General features: G+C 38.1%; 1 protein-coding gene across 1 annotated transcript in view; it reads right to left on the reverse strand.

Moving 5' to 3' along the window:
* Positions 1 to 289: 289 nt before the first annotated feature.
* CELF4 (CUGBP Elav-like family member 4) overlaps positions 290 to 13,571 on the reverse strand; it is a 553,093-nt gene continuing 539,811 nt past the window's right edge. The window contains 1 exon segment of the mRNA XM_074279239.1: positions 290 to 3,008. The gene's annotated coding sequence lies outside the window, so the exon portion shown is untranslated.

A 13,571-nucleotide genomic window follows, 5' to 3' on the forward strand; every position in this document is an offset into this window, starting at 1 on the left:
CTTTCAGATTGTATAGCTATGCATTTGAGGGCAGACTGACCCACTCTCAGTGGAGGAGACTTGTGGGTCATTACCCACAAGTTGTTTCTCCTCCTTGAGAAAATTACCAACTCCTTTGCTCACATGTAAAAATGGTCCTGGACAACTGGAACTCACTGGAAGAGTCCCAGATATTTCATTTGGTGTTGGCAATGGAGGACACAGTGAGGTGTGGGAGATAATCAGGGTGTGGAAGAGGCAGACCAAACCAACCCATCGAGAACGAGAGGAAGAGATCACTAAAGAATGGTCCTGTTTTGTTTTATTTATTTTTTTAAACTGTGCTTTATTTAGGGCTAAGCTGGAGAAAGCGTCATCCAATAGTTACAGAAGGTTACAAGGAGTTTTAGGGAATTGAGAGTGAAAAGAGCAGTTGTTTCAAACTGCAGCTGTTTTTGTTTTTTGTTTTGTTTTTACATCTGGACTTCCAAAGAGGAGGAGCCAAAGGAGAGAGGAAAGTAAAAACAAAAAACTAACCAAAAAAACAAACCAAATGAATAGAAAGGAAAGAGGCCTGAGAGGAATAAGAGAAACTTGATCTTCTAAACCAAAAAGTACAGGGAAAAAAAAGGGGAGTTAGGAAAGATGCTCCCACTCCCCCCACCACACCAGGTGGCCTGTACTCAAGCAAGGAGGGAGTCAAGGCAGAATGCCAAAGCAAGTCTTTCTAAAGGTGAAAATAAATTATAATAAATATGATATACTTTAAAATATATGTTCTTAAATAATTGTGTTTTTTCTGATTCTGAGTTTTTAATCAATGTCTTTAACTGCTCTAAAGTCATTTACCAAAGATAAATATCGTGCTTTCATTAAATAGTTTTCCTTGTTTTTTCTCTATCATTACAATTAAAAGTCCTACAAAATATGCAAATTTATTTACAGAAAAACAGAGCCGGCATCATTTTAAACATCCCTGTTTTTCAAAATTCCTTGTAAACAGTTTCAGAAATTCTTCAAAGATTGTGTTTTTTCTTTCTTTTTTTTGTTTTTGTTTTTAAGGTTTTTGTTTGTGTCGTTTAAGATGAAAGTTCCCAGTTCTCCCTTGCCCTGAAAGTCTCTAGAGCGAGCATGGAAGCTATTGAAGCAGAAGGTGGTTAGGGCTTGCGGAGAGAGCAGCTCCTTGGGGGAGCGAAGCGTTTAGTCTATAACTGTGGGATTCAAGGTGAGGACGAGGTCAGAGATAGAGACAACCCGGACTTCCTTGCGTCGCCTCCCCTATGCCACCTGGCGGCCTCCATCCTTCTGTCCATCTGTCCATCAGATCAGCAAGAATTGAGTGACTTTCAATTCTCCGGCTGGAGGAAGCTGGAATGCTCGCAGTTTCGGAAAGGAGTGGCCCAGGGTCCCCCTCAGCAAATAAGTCCAACAGCGATCGGCAGAGAGAAGGGGGATTGATGCTCAGTCTAAACTCTACAAAAGTTACAGTTCTACAACATCTTGGATTTTTAGCAGGAATGCTAACTTCTATAGTTTTTTTTTTTGTTTTTTTTTTGCTTTTTTTTCTTTCCTCTAATTTTTCTTCTATTATATAGGTATTTTAAACTTTTCTTTTTTTTTTTTTTTAATTCTGTACAACTATTAGGATTTTAAAAGGGGTGGGGGAAGAGTTAGAAGCATTTACAGACTTTTCACAACAACTATCTTTCCTTGTGTATATCCCTTATTTTGTTTCCTTACTTGGTTTCCTCCCATCTCAAAGATATTTATAGATTTTTTTTTTAATTTCGCTTTCCCCAAATATCCATCTTGCTTGTCTTAAAATCTCCATCCATACATATGATACAGAAAACCATAGGAAAGGTTTATAGGCTCGAATAAAGGTCATCAAAGCGCCTCTCATAGTATCAAAGAACTATTATCTTGCCAGTTTAAAAGCATTGAAGCAGATTTTTTCTTTTTTGTTTTTTTTGTTTTTTGTTTTTTTTTTTTATTTTTTTTTTGTTGTTGTTGTTTTTGTTTTTTTGTTTTTTATTACATATTTCATAGAATCGCTCTTGGCTGCTTTAGGAACAGCCCTGAGGCAGGAAGGAGACTTGTTCCCTCCCCTCCCCACTCCCCCTCTATTTGACATAGAGCTACACATCTGCAATAAAAAGTTTGGTCCTTTGGTCCCTAAATAGCTAAAGGAATGACAGATACAGATACTCAATGGCCACTATTTTGGCCACAACCGGGGACCATGCCCCGCCTTGCCCAATGGCTGGCATCCAGCCTGCCTCACCCAACGAGGCGCCATTGGCAGAAAAAGCCCGTGGATCCATAACCAGCATCTCTTCCCAATTTCTGGCCTTTCATCCTCCTTTTCTGGTATATTTTTGTTTTATTTTTTAAAGTTATTTTCCTTTTGTGTATGTTTATGTTTATTTTTTTCTTCTTCATCAACTTCTTTAAGTCATATATATATATATATTTTCCCCAAGTACGTATCCTCTGAACTCCATAGACGCGATCCTTTTCTTGAAGAAATGTTACAGTCAGAGAGTGTGTCTGGAGTCTTCAGCTTGATTGATATTGATATTGGCTGATATGTCAAAGGTGTCATCCAACAGTTCTCATTTATATATATATGTATATATATATAGGTTTGTTTGTTTTTTTTTTTTTTAATGTAGCCCATTCAGCATCCTGCCCTAAAATGAAGAAAACCAGGCCAATTAAGCTGAGACAGGAACAACAGGGAAAATGGCATCAAAAGAGCAAACATCACAAGGTACCCTGCCCTGAAGTGGGGAGGGGGACATTCTTGGAGGAAGGGGGAAGAGTAAGGAGTCCCATGTTGCCAATTAGTCATGATCATGATAAATAAAAAGAAGTTCGTTCCTATGCTTCTGAGTAAGAAAAAGACTGGGGAGCGGTGGGGTAAGGTGATTGTGGTCGATGTGGAGTTGTGATGAGAATGTGTTCATCCATCAGTTCCTCCCAAACACCACCGGCATATCCCCAAGGACTGGATTTGGGTTCTTCTGCTAGGATATTATCAAAAAGAAGAATTGAAAAAAAATGTATTCTGAGTCTTTTATTTAACTTGTTCTTGGTGAGGGAGTTACTAAGAATACAGTATGTATACAATTACCTGGCAAACTAGCAAATTTTTGTGACCCACCCCCCTGCCTCACCCCTCTAGAAGAGGAGAAAGATCATACCAATGAAATAAAACATTCCAGAATCTTTACCCACCAACCACCAATTATTCCTTTCCCAGGTTGATAGCTATTTGCAAGGTTGTGTATACATATGTATACCTAGATATGTGTATATGTGTATTCATGTGTATATTTATGTATATATAGATGGAATATATTGATATCTATATAGACATAATCGTATTTTACTCTTATTGAAAGGGAATTTAGTAGAAACTCAGGAGTTTCAGGAAGTGGGAAGAGAAAAGCAAAGGAAGTTAAAACAGTTAATAATCAAACTAAGACAATAATTCAAACAATTCTCAATAGCTAAAAGTAGTAGTTTGGGGGAGTTTTGTTTTTGTGTTTTGGGTTTTTTTAAGAAAAATCATGATCTGACTAGAATCACCATTTAAGGAGAATGCTTAATCATTGCATATTAGTAGAAGAAACTCATCTTCATTCTAGCAAGCAGCTTTCACTTATACATAGGGGGACTAATTACATCAAGAAAGTTAAAATTGCAAAGCCCCCATGGGGGGAAGTGACATGCGTATATCAATCCATGCTGGCAGGTTTTTCACACTGTTGATTCAACAAACAGCAAACCATACACAGCAGTCTAAACAATTACAACACCAAATAAAATAATAATAATAATAAAATTAAAAAACACTTGTCAAGGACCCTTTTTCAGTTGTAAAGAAAAAGATGCATTTTGCTTTTGTGTAAGGACTATTTTTTCCCCAAACCAACCAAAAAAACCCACCCGGAACTCCAGCCCCCACCCACTCCCAACCAATAATTTAGCAAAACTGGTGGCTACAATACAAACCTTGTAATTATTACAGGGGCACTCACTCAGAGGCCTCAGGCTTTGTACTCTAGCTTTTTTTTTTTTTTTTTTTTTTTTTTTTCCGGTTCATTTTGTTTGTATTATAAATCATTCTGTTATTGTAGGGTTTTTTTTGTTTGTTTGTTTGTTTTGTTTTTTTTTTCCATTTTGGAGTGAGATTTGAAATAGCCTAACTGGGGAAAAAATAAAAACCCAAGCCCAGGAAAGTGTCAATTGAAAAAGGCCCCCAAATCTCCAGAAAAAAATAAAATCACAATATTTTCAAGTGCAAGGAAATCAACCACGCATAAATATTTTTTTAACTTTTTCCTCATTTTAAGAAAAAAATAATGGTTTGCACAGTTAAGTGATCCCATGTCTGAGAATTCTGGAATCCATCTTTATTTTAATATTTTTGGTTCTTTTTTTGTTTAATTTTTTTTCTCTAAGTGACATCTAGAGAAGCATAAAAAAACGCTGAACGAGAAAAACCAAACAACAGAAAGTAAAACCACTGCAAGCACCAAGAACGAAACGAAAATGAGCACAGCAAAAAAGGTTGTGGCAGCACAAAAGTCAAAGAAATGCACGTGTGATCATGACTGGCCAATCATCAACGGGTACAACATCCAAGAAAAAAATGCTCCAATCACAGCACCTCCACGAAACTTGACGGCAATTGTCATGCAACCAATTCTTAGCCTTGTTACATGACGCCATCATGTCACACTGTGAACTTTGAGTTGATTTGAACTTACGGATGGGGGACTGTATTCTCCACTCTCATGTGATTACGTGAACTTTATTCCTAGCTCAGCGCGAGACTGTGGTGGATTTGACTGGCCCTGGTTGGGTTGTTGGAATTTGATTGAATGACAAAAGAAGAAAAGATTTTTTTATATATAATATATATATATGGAGAGAGAGAGAGAGAGAGAGAGAGAGAGAGAGAGAGAGAGAGAGAGAGAGAGAGAGAGAGAGAAGAGAGAGAGAGAGAGAAAAAAGAGAGAAAAAGAGAGAGGAGAATGAGAGAGTAAGAGAGAGAGTGGAAAAGATAGGAAGGACAAGGGAAAAGAGTAGGGTTAGGGCTTAGGGAAGGTGGGGTTGGGTTTGGATGGAGGAAAATAGGGAAAAAATTAAAATAAATTAAAAGGAAAAAATATCTATATATACAGCACCAGAACACAGCATCAATCCAAAAGCTATAATGGCAGAACAGCAATCAAATCATGAGAGAACAGAAATGAACATAAGTAAAGGATGTAGGAAGCCAGCTGAGAGAGACGGACACATACACAGTTGTTTATGCAGACACATGATACATTGTGAACAGTAGCAGGAACCTCACACAGTGTTGCTACCAATTTCATGCTTTGGGCAGAAGAAAGCAGATACATGGTGGTTTGTCAAGGAGGCCAGAAAAAATACAAAAGAGCCCTGCAGACCACCTTTTTGTCAACCATAGGTCTCAATGAACAATTTGTTACACTCCTTGTTCTTTCTCTCTCCCCCAACACCACCTTCTCCCTCCCTTCCCCAGTTTCTCTGTGGCTGCTGTAAGCACACATTCCAAGTCTGGCTTGATGACTCTTGAATGGGGCTTAGGGTAAGTAGAGGGGAGAAGGAAGCAGTAATAAAATAGGCACAATTATCACAGAGGTACCCCTTACTCTCTTGAGAGCTCATGTTTTCAGGCCTCCCCTGGCAGATATTACAGAATTGGCTTCATAGTTCTAGAGCTTTTGAAGGGCCCTGAGACCTTAAACCCAACCTCTTTTTTTATAGATGAGGAAACTGAAGCCCAGGGAGATCAAGGTACTTGACCAAGGTCACACAGGTGGTAAGTATCAGAGATGAGATTTCAGCTCAGGTCTTCTAATTTCAGTAACACATTGTCTCCTTAAATGAACCTCAACTTAGGGATAACCAATGGTTGGTGACTCTATTTCAGGACCATTTTCCCACCTTGCCCAGGATTCCTCTCAGAAAACACTCCATAAAACGGAGTCACTTCAAAAATTTCAAATGAATTAAAATTAAATTAAGGGAATTGTTAAAAGAATCCACAAACACATCTCATAGCAACAGATGATTTTCAAAGCTCAAAATCCCACTCCCAAGTCCATAGGGTACTTTTCAATTGCTTGACCATTGTGGATGTTCAGCAGACATTTGTGAACAAAAGCTGCTATCTACATACTGAGTTAAAGAAGTAGTAATAATGCATTCTATTATGTTGGGGACTTAAGTACAATAATAGACTGCTGCAGCCTGGAACATTCTTCTTGCTTTTAATCAACATTTTCCAGTCCTGTTATTGACTGGTTGAGTTTTTTTGGTGCTCACTGACAGTACCACAAGCTGGTAACATTGCTGGAAAGATTAAGAAGGAATTCTTCTTTCCTACATATATTTTTATACACACTCTATCTATTTCTAAGACTTCTTTTAGTACAAAATTCTTGCACAGACACCTGGAAGATTCTTCCTCTTCTCTAGATGTTTTGAAAGTGTGATGTTGACATATTCAGGAGCATATGAATATAAGTGTTGCCTATATATACATATTACTTGGAGTTACAAGGGAATTCACAGAGAGATGGGACCTAAAAAGAACTAGTCTTTGCCCTAAACAAAATCAGGCTGTAATATTTTAAAGTCTGTACTCTCCTTCATCAGGGCTGTGTTTCCTAGGGTCTTATTATATCTGGCTGAGTTGTAGATGACTCTTGGTGGGGAGAATGGTGTATGAAACAGGCAATGTTGTATGTGCTGACCTTCAGAGGATATTGTACTAAAGACCTAGGGCAGCAGAGTAAGCATGTTCCTGGAGAGGTTTAAGGTACACATTCCAATATGACTTGATAAATTCACATATTTTTAAAGCCATGATATTATGATTCATGATACAGAAGCATAAGTCAAATTGCACGTGTTATAGTGAAAGTTCAAAATCTATGAGATAGTAAAAGAGGGGCCCAATTTTAAAATGTTACCCAGAGCACAGAATTGCCTTGGTATAAGATGCCATCCTGTACTGGGCAATGGGAGGCCAAAGATAGATATGGCTAGTGTACAGGATTAAGTTTGGGAATAAAGCCACATAATGTAACACTGGGGACTAGACTGTATGTTTCAGTTTAGATGACACTGCTGTATACCTGACCACTCTGCTTCGGTCGCCCTTCCCAAGCCTTTTACTGTGCCTTTCCCAAAATAGCCTTTTTATTCTGTGCCTTCTTTGTCTCTCTGTCCCTTTGCCTCTCATTGTCTCTGTAAATGTCCTATTGCTGTTGGTTTCCATCTCTTAGTATCAGAGTCCCTGAGCTGGAAGAGAATTTGAGAAATTCTTTTTGCCAATAGGTAGGCTAGGAATCCAACTCAGATTGATGAGGAAGTCCTGGGAAATTGCAATCCACAGGCTACTGTAAATCATCTGTGGCTATTGTGGCCCTATAATTCTAGGAACTACCAATCACTGTAGAGGATCCAAGCAGAATACAGCCTTGATAGGAACCAGACACCAAGAGCCCACATCACAACTGAATACTAAAGCTCTGAAGCTGACCTAACAAAAGTCCCAAGCCAGAACTCTGATTAGTCAGGAGTCTATCACCATAGTCTGACTATTCACCTAGAACACAGAATCTAGTTCAGTATAAACTGGCTTCAATTTAACCCTGCCAATTAGGGCTCAGTCCTTGCAGAGGCCCTAATATGCCATCCCTGGCATAGTAGCAACCTCTGCCTGCTGAAATGATATTCTCTTTCAGCGTTATCCTCTCTTAACTCTCACCTATTTCCTTAAGACTTTATACCTCTCTGTCGAGATTTCTCTGCTAGAAATTCTCTATCTCTGTGCCAGGACTCCTCCACTAGACCTCTCTCTGTCAGACCTTGCCACTATGTAATTCAGTCTTTCTATTTATGCAGAGCAAAGGCTGACTTCCCAATGCCAATAATAAACTTTTATCAGTCTAGTTTTTCGGGTTAGTAAATTCCTTTAAGAAGGACTTCTGCACCACCAGATGTGGGTTCCCACAACTCCCTGCCCTACACCAATCCTAAGGGAATTTAGGGGAGCCAAACCTCTTCATTTGGTTCCCTGAATCCCAAACCTGCCACTAACCTCATCATTTAACTCCCTGACCACCAGGAACCCTAATATCATTTAGTTACCACCAGGAACCCTAATCTCATCAAAGGTATCTGTGTGCTTTACTATATTTATATAATGTTTGCCTTTAATTACAGGATTCTGGAAAAACTATCACTTTAGCTAGAGAAATTAGGAGAACCTGAGTGCAGATGGTGGAGGTAAGAGCCAGCTAGGTTACCTAGGAAGGGTGTGATAATTCATTGGGCTGAATGTGTACACCATCTCTGCTCTGCAAAACAGCTGAAAATGTAAGTAATCCTCACACAAGAAATAGTTAACTTGTTAGTCACTAGACTATGCTAGACCAGTGGCTCATATATTTACCTCAGTGGATTGGGAATCTTTACAAGGATGGGGAGACATGAGAAATAATTGGTAAATAACTGTACTATCCTATTGAAATATACATATTATTTCTCATGAGCATTTACAGGCATACCTCGTTTTATTGTGCTTCACTTTATTGTATTTCACAGAATTATATTTTATACAAATTGAAGATTTGTGGCAACCCTGTTGAGTAAGTATATCAGTGCCATTTTTCCAGCAGCATGTGCTCACATCATGTTTCTGTGTCACATTCTGATCATCCTTAAAATATTTCAAATTTTTTCACTCTTGTTTTATCTGTTTTGATAATCTGTGATCAATGATCTTTGATGTTACTATTGTAATTGTTGTGGGGTATGATAAACTGCATCCATATAAGATGGCAAACTTAATTATTAAATGTTTTATGTGTTCTGACTTCTGTCTATCTGGATGTGTTCTGATAGGCTGTCTGTCCCCTCTCCTCCCTACCTTCTCTTACTCTTCCCTGACAACAATAATGAAATCAGATCAATTGATAACCCTACTATGGTCTCTAAGGGTTCAAATGAAAGGAAAAGTCAAGCTATTTGGCAAACTGGTTATATTCTATTTTGAGAAATTGCCACAATCCAACCTATAGCAATTACTACTCTGATCAGTCAAATAGCCATCAATATCCAGGCAAAAGACTAAAGGCTTGGATCATGGTTAGCTTTTTTTTTTTTTTTTTTTTTTTTTTTTTGTAATAAAGTACTTTTTAATTAAGGTATGTATATTGTTGTTTTAGATATAATACTTTTACATACTTAATAGACTACAATATAAACATAACATTTTTATGTACTGGGAAACCAAAAAAAATGTGACTTGTTTTATTGTGATAGCCTGGAACTGAATTCACAATATCTCTGAGGTACGCCTGTACATGTTAAACTTTAAAATTATTTCCTTTTGTACTGAATAAAGGGAATGGGGGAGTTTGCTGAAAGCCACGTAAAAATGTAATTAAAAGAGGTTGGGAGTCCGTGGGCTAAAGGGTTTGGATGTGGTGAAAATACTAGATGATGCACTGAGCTTTAAGGAAAAAGGGAGAAGATTTGGGTCAGGACTTAGAGCATGGATTTAGAGCTGGAAAGGACCTGGAAAACCATCTACTCCAACTCCTTCATTTGATATGAAGCCCCCATTTATATGATGTTTTGGAATTTATAAAGTCCTTTCCCCTTATGATTCCATAAGTATTTACATTCTGTTTTGCATATAGGGAATTTGAATCTCAGAAAGATTAAGTGATTAGCCCAAGATCCAAATCAAAACAGATGTAAATCCACCTCAGCTTGGTGAACAGAGGGCTTTCCATTCCCCTCTGTTGCCTAATAGCAGAAATATCTTCTTGAAGGCAGTAATCTTCATGAGACTATGCTATCTCTTCAAATCTTTCAACCCTTCATAGATTGGATTTCCCTTTTTCAAACTTCTAAAAAAGCTGTACTGCCCTTATGAAGTCTCCTTTCACTCAGTCTTCAACCCTATGCAATTCAGCTTCTGATACCATTCGGCTGAAACTGTTCTTTCCAAATTTCCAAAAGCTTCTTAACTGCCTAAATTCAGAGTCTTTTCTCAATATTAATTCTTGGCTTCTCTGCTATGTGAATTGTGGAATACTCTCTCCTCCTGTATTATAACATCATTCTTTTCTGGATCTCCTTCTACTTCTCAGATTGCTTGTCTCATTCTCCTTTACTGGCTTACCATTTGTAAATTATGCCTCCTAACTATACACATATTCCAAAGCTTTGTCTAAGCTCTTTTCTTCTGCAGGACATTCATTATCATCACAATCAAATGCAAATCAGTCATGGATCTTTATTTATATCCAGTCCCAATCTCTCCAGAGCTCCAACACTGAATTGTCAACTGTCATTGAATAACCTGGAGACATCCCAAATTCAACATGTTCAAAACTCATTATTTCCCCAAATTCCTTCTCTTTACCTATATTTCTAACAATGACTATCATTCTTCCAGTCTCCTGGATTTATGATTCTTAATTTCTCTCTTTCACCCCACATGACCAGTTGCCAAATTTTACTATCTCCACCTCCAGCTCTCATGTCCAATCCTTTTTCTTTGCTCATTTTAGTAACATCTTAGTTCAGTCTCTTAAATTAGGCTTAGCCTGGACTATTGTAATGGCCTCCTTGGTCTTTTTGCCTCAAGTCTCTCCCTACTTCTCTCCATTCATCTTCCTTCCCATCTAAGTGCCAAAATAATTTTCCTTGAGTATAAGTTTGTTCATGTCACTCCCTTGATTAATAAACTCCAATGGCTCCCTATTGCCTCTAGGATAAAAAAACATAAACAAAACAAACCTCCTCCATTTGGCTTTTAAAACCCTTTAAACTTGGCCTCAATCTATCTTTCAAATCTCATTATCCTTTATACCCTTTTCATACTCTTATGTTCCAGCCTATTCTCTGTTCATCTCCTATATGTGTAAAGAACTTCTTTCCTTATTTTTACCTCATGGAGTCTCTCACATCTTTCAAAATGTACCACAAGTATCACCTTTTACTCCAAATCTTTACTGATCCCTTCCTCATAGCCTCATATTCTGTATTTATTCTGCATGTTGACTTCTTTATGTCTATGTTGCCTCCTCTGGTTGAATGTAAGCTCCCTGGTAGCAGAAATTGTTTCATTTTTAGCTTTGTATCCTTAGCTTCTAACCCAGTGCTCAGCATATAGTAAGTATTAAATAAAAAGTTGTCTATTGATTGATTGACTGGAGGAGAGGCAGTTTTGAAGCAGTCTGTAGAAAGCTAGCTCAGAGTCAGCAAGACCTGGGTTCAAGTCTTGTCTCTGATACATATAGGCTGTGTGACCCTGGACAAGTCATTCCACATCTTAATCCAGATAGAATAATTACTGATCACTATGCTTGGAGGGAGTTTCTTACATAGATGAAATCTCAGAATCAATTTAAAAGAAAGGCTCTGTTCCTTAACACACTGCCTAGCATACAGTTAAGTTTACTGAATTGAATAGAATGAAAAAATTGAGATCTAGAGAAGTGGCTACCTACTTGCCCAAGCCTATATTGTTAAGAGAGGCAGCTAAGTGGCACAGAGGGAAGTGTGTTGGCCCTAGAGTCTGGAAAAACTGAGTTCAAATCCTGCCCCAGACATTTACTTGCTGTGTGACTCTAGGGCAATTCACTATTTGCTTCTATTTGCTTCAGTTTCCTCATCTATAAAAAAAGCAACCTAAGAAGAATGAAGTGATGGCCACAAATTCCAATCCTTTCTTCCACAGAGGAACCACCACAATGAATTCGTTGCTTAAACTGGCTGCTTTGTGAGATGGTGAATTTCTCCTCACTAGAAGTGTTCAAATAGATGCTAAATTACAACTTGTCAGGAGGTATTCCTTTAATTGGGAAAGAGATTGGATTAGTTTCTCCTTTCAAGTCTTTAGTTGTTCTGTGATGCTATGGGTCAAAACCATGCCCTATACATGGCATTGTTCTGTTGCTAACAAAGGCCCCAAGGGTTTGGTTGTTATCTATGATGGAACCTAAAAAGATTTACTTATGACTGACAATTGTCACTTTATTCAAAACTTTTATGGATTTATTTAGATTTCCAGTATAAATTGAAATGCTTGTTGGTGATGATAAATTCCACCAGCTTATTACTCAGTGTAAAATATGAATTCTTTTCAAGTATCCTAAAGTTATCTCATTGATGTTTCAAAAAGGATCCTCCTCATTCTAAGGAAAGTGAGACATCTTATTTATTAAGCATCTTTGAGGAATGAGGCATTCTATAAAAATTATTTTTCCAGATACTTGAAAGTATCCAAAAGCCAAAACTGCTGTTTTAAACAGAATTCTTAAAATGGCATTATATATTCTTAACTTATTGAAGAAAAGATTGTCATTTTGTCCTTTAGGTGTGTCCAAACCTTCATGACTCCATATGGAGTTTTCTTGGCAGAGATACTGGAGTGGTTTGTCATTTTCTTCTCCAGTTCATTTTAGAGATGAGGAAACTGAGATAAACAGGGCTAAGTGACTTGTCCAGAACTACACAAGTAGCGTCTGAGATCTATTTGACCTTATGTCTTCCTACCTCTAGGGGCAGCATACTATGCCCTGCCTCTCCTAGCTGCAAAGACAAGATACTGAATACAATCTTAATTTTTTCCTGATAATTTAAGGTCATTTTTATGACCTTATTTTTATTATCCATTGAGTAAAATAGTACTTTGTCTTTAGTTTTTTTGCCTCCCATTTCATTCTCAACATTCCTACCACAAGTATCACCTCTGCTTCTAATAATGGGCTAGGAACTGGGAAACCCTAATCAAGTTTGTTAGAATGATCAGTACCTTAGTGGCAGCTAACCTCAAGAGTTCAAATAGAATTGAACTCTTGTCAAAAGTCTGATCACAGGATCATCTGATTGTGTTCAATAAACACTTAAGTGCCTGCTATATGCTAGGTCCTGACAATATAAAAGCAAGAACAGAATTGCTCCAGCTGTCTACAAGTCTATATTCTATTGGAACAAAAACTTAGAACTGGAAAAACCCTTAGGGATAATCCAGTCCAATCTCCTCTTTATAGAGATGAGGAAACTAAGTGGGGGAGGGAAGCTCTTTCAGGTCAAACAGTAAGTAGCAGAGTGGGATTTGAAACCCCCATTCTCTGACTAAAATCTTTCATCGGGACAAGTCAGTGTTCATCTTCTCTATCCTCCAGATGCTCTATTCTGGTCTGTTGTCTTGCTCTCTGTCTCTAGCTCCCTTCCCATATCCCCAAGCATCGGTGCTTCGAGCCCACTGTGCTGTCTGACAGCTCCTCTCCTTCGGGTGACCCTCGAAGGTCCCCCTCAGGTATCTCTCTTGCCCACCTGTGCATGGTCCTCTATTAGGTTTCAGCCTCACTCAGGCTCAGAAGGGGAAAAGAAAGGACTCTCCTCCTTTTGGCTGGACAGACTTAGAACTCGGGAGAGGAGAGAATAAGCCTGAAGTCATAGACGGAGGAGAAGGAAGTTAGGGAAGGAGGAGATGATCAATTTAACTGGGACCCAATATC

Source organism: Sminthopsis crassicaudata, chromosome 1, assembly GCF_048593235.1.
Source record: "Sminthopsis crassicaudata isolate SCR6 chromosome 1, ASM4859323v1, whole genome shotgun sequence".
In the NCBI taxonomy this organism is placed as follows: Eukaryota; Metazoa; Chordata; class Mammalia; order Dasyuromorphia; family Dasyuridae; genus Sminthopsis; species Sminthopsis crassicaudata.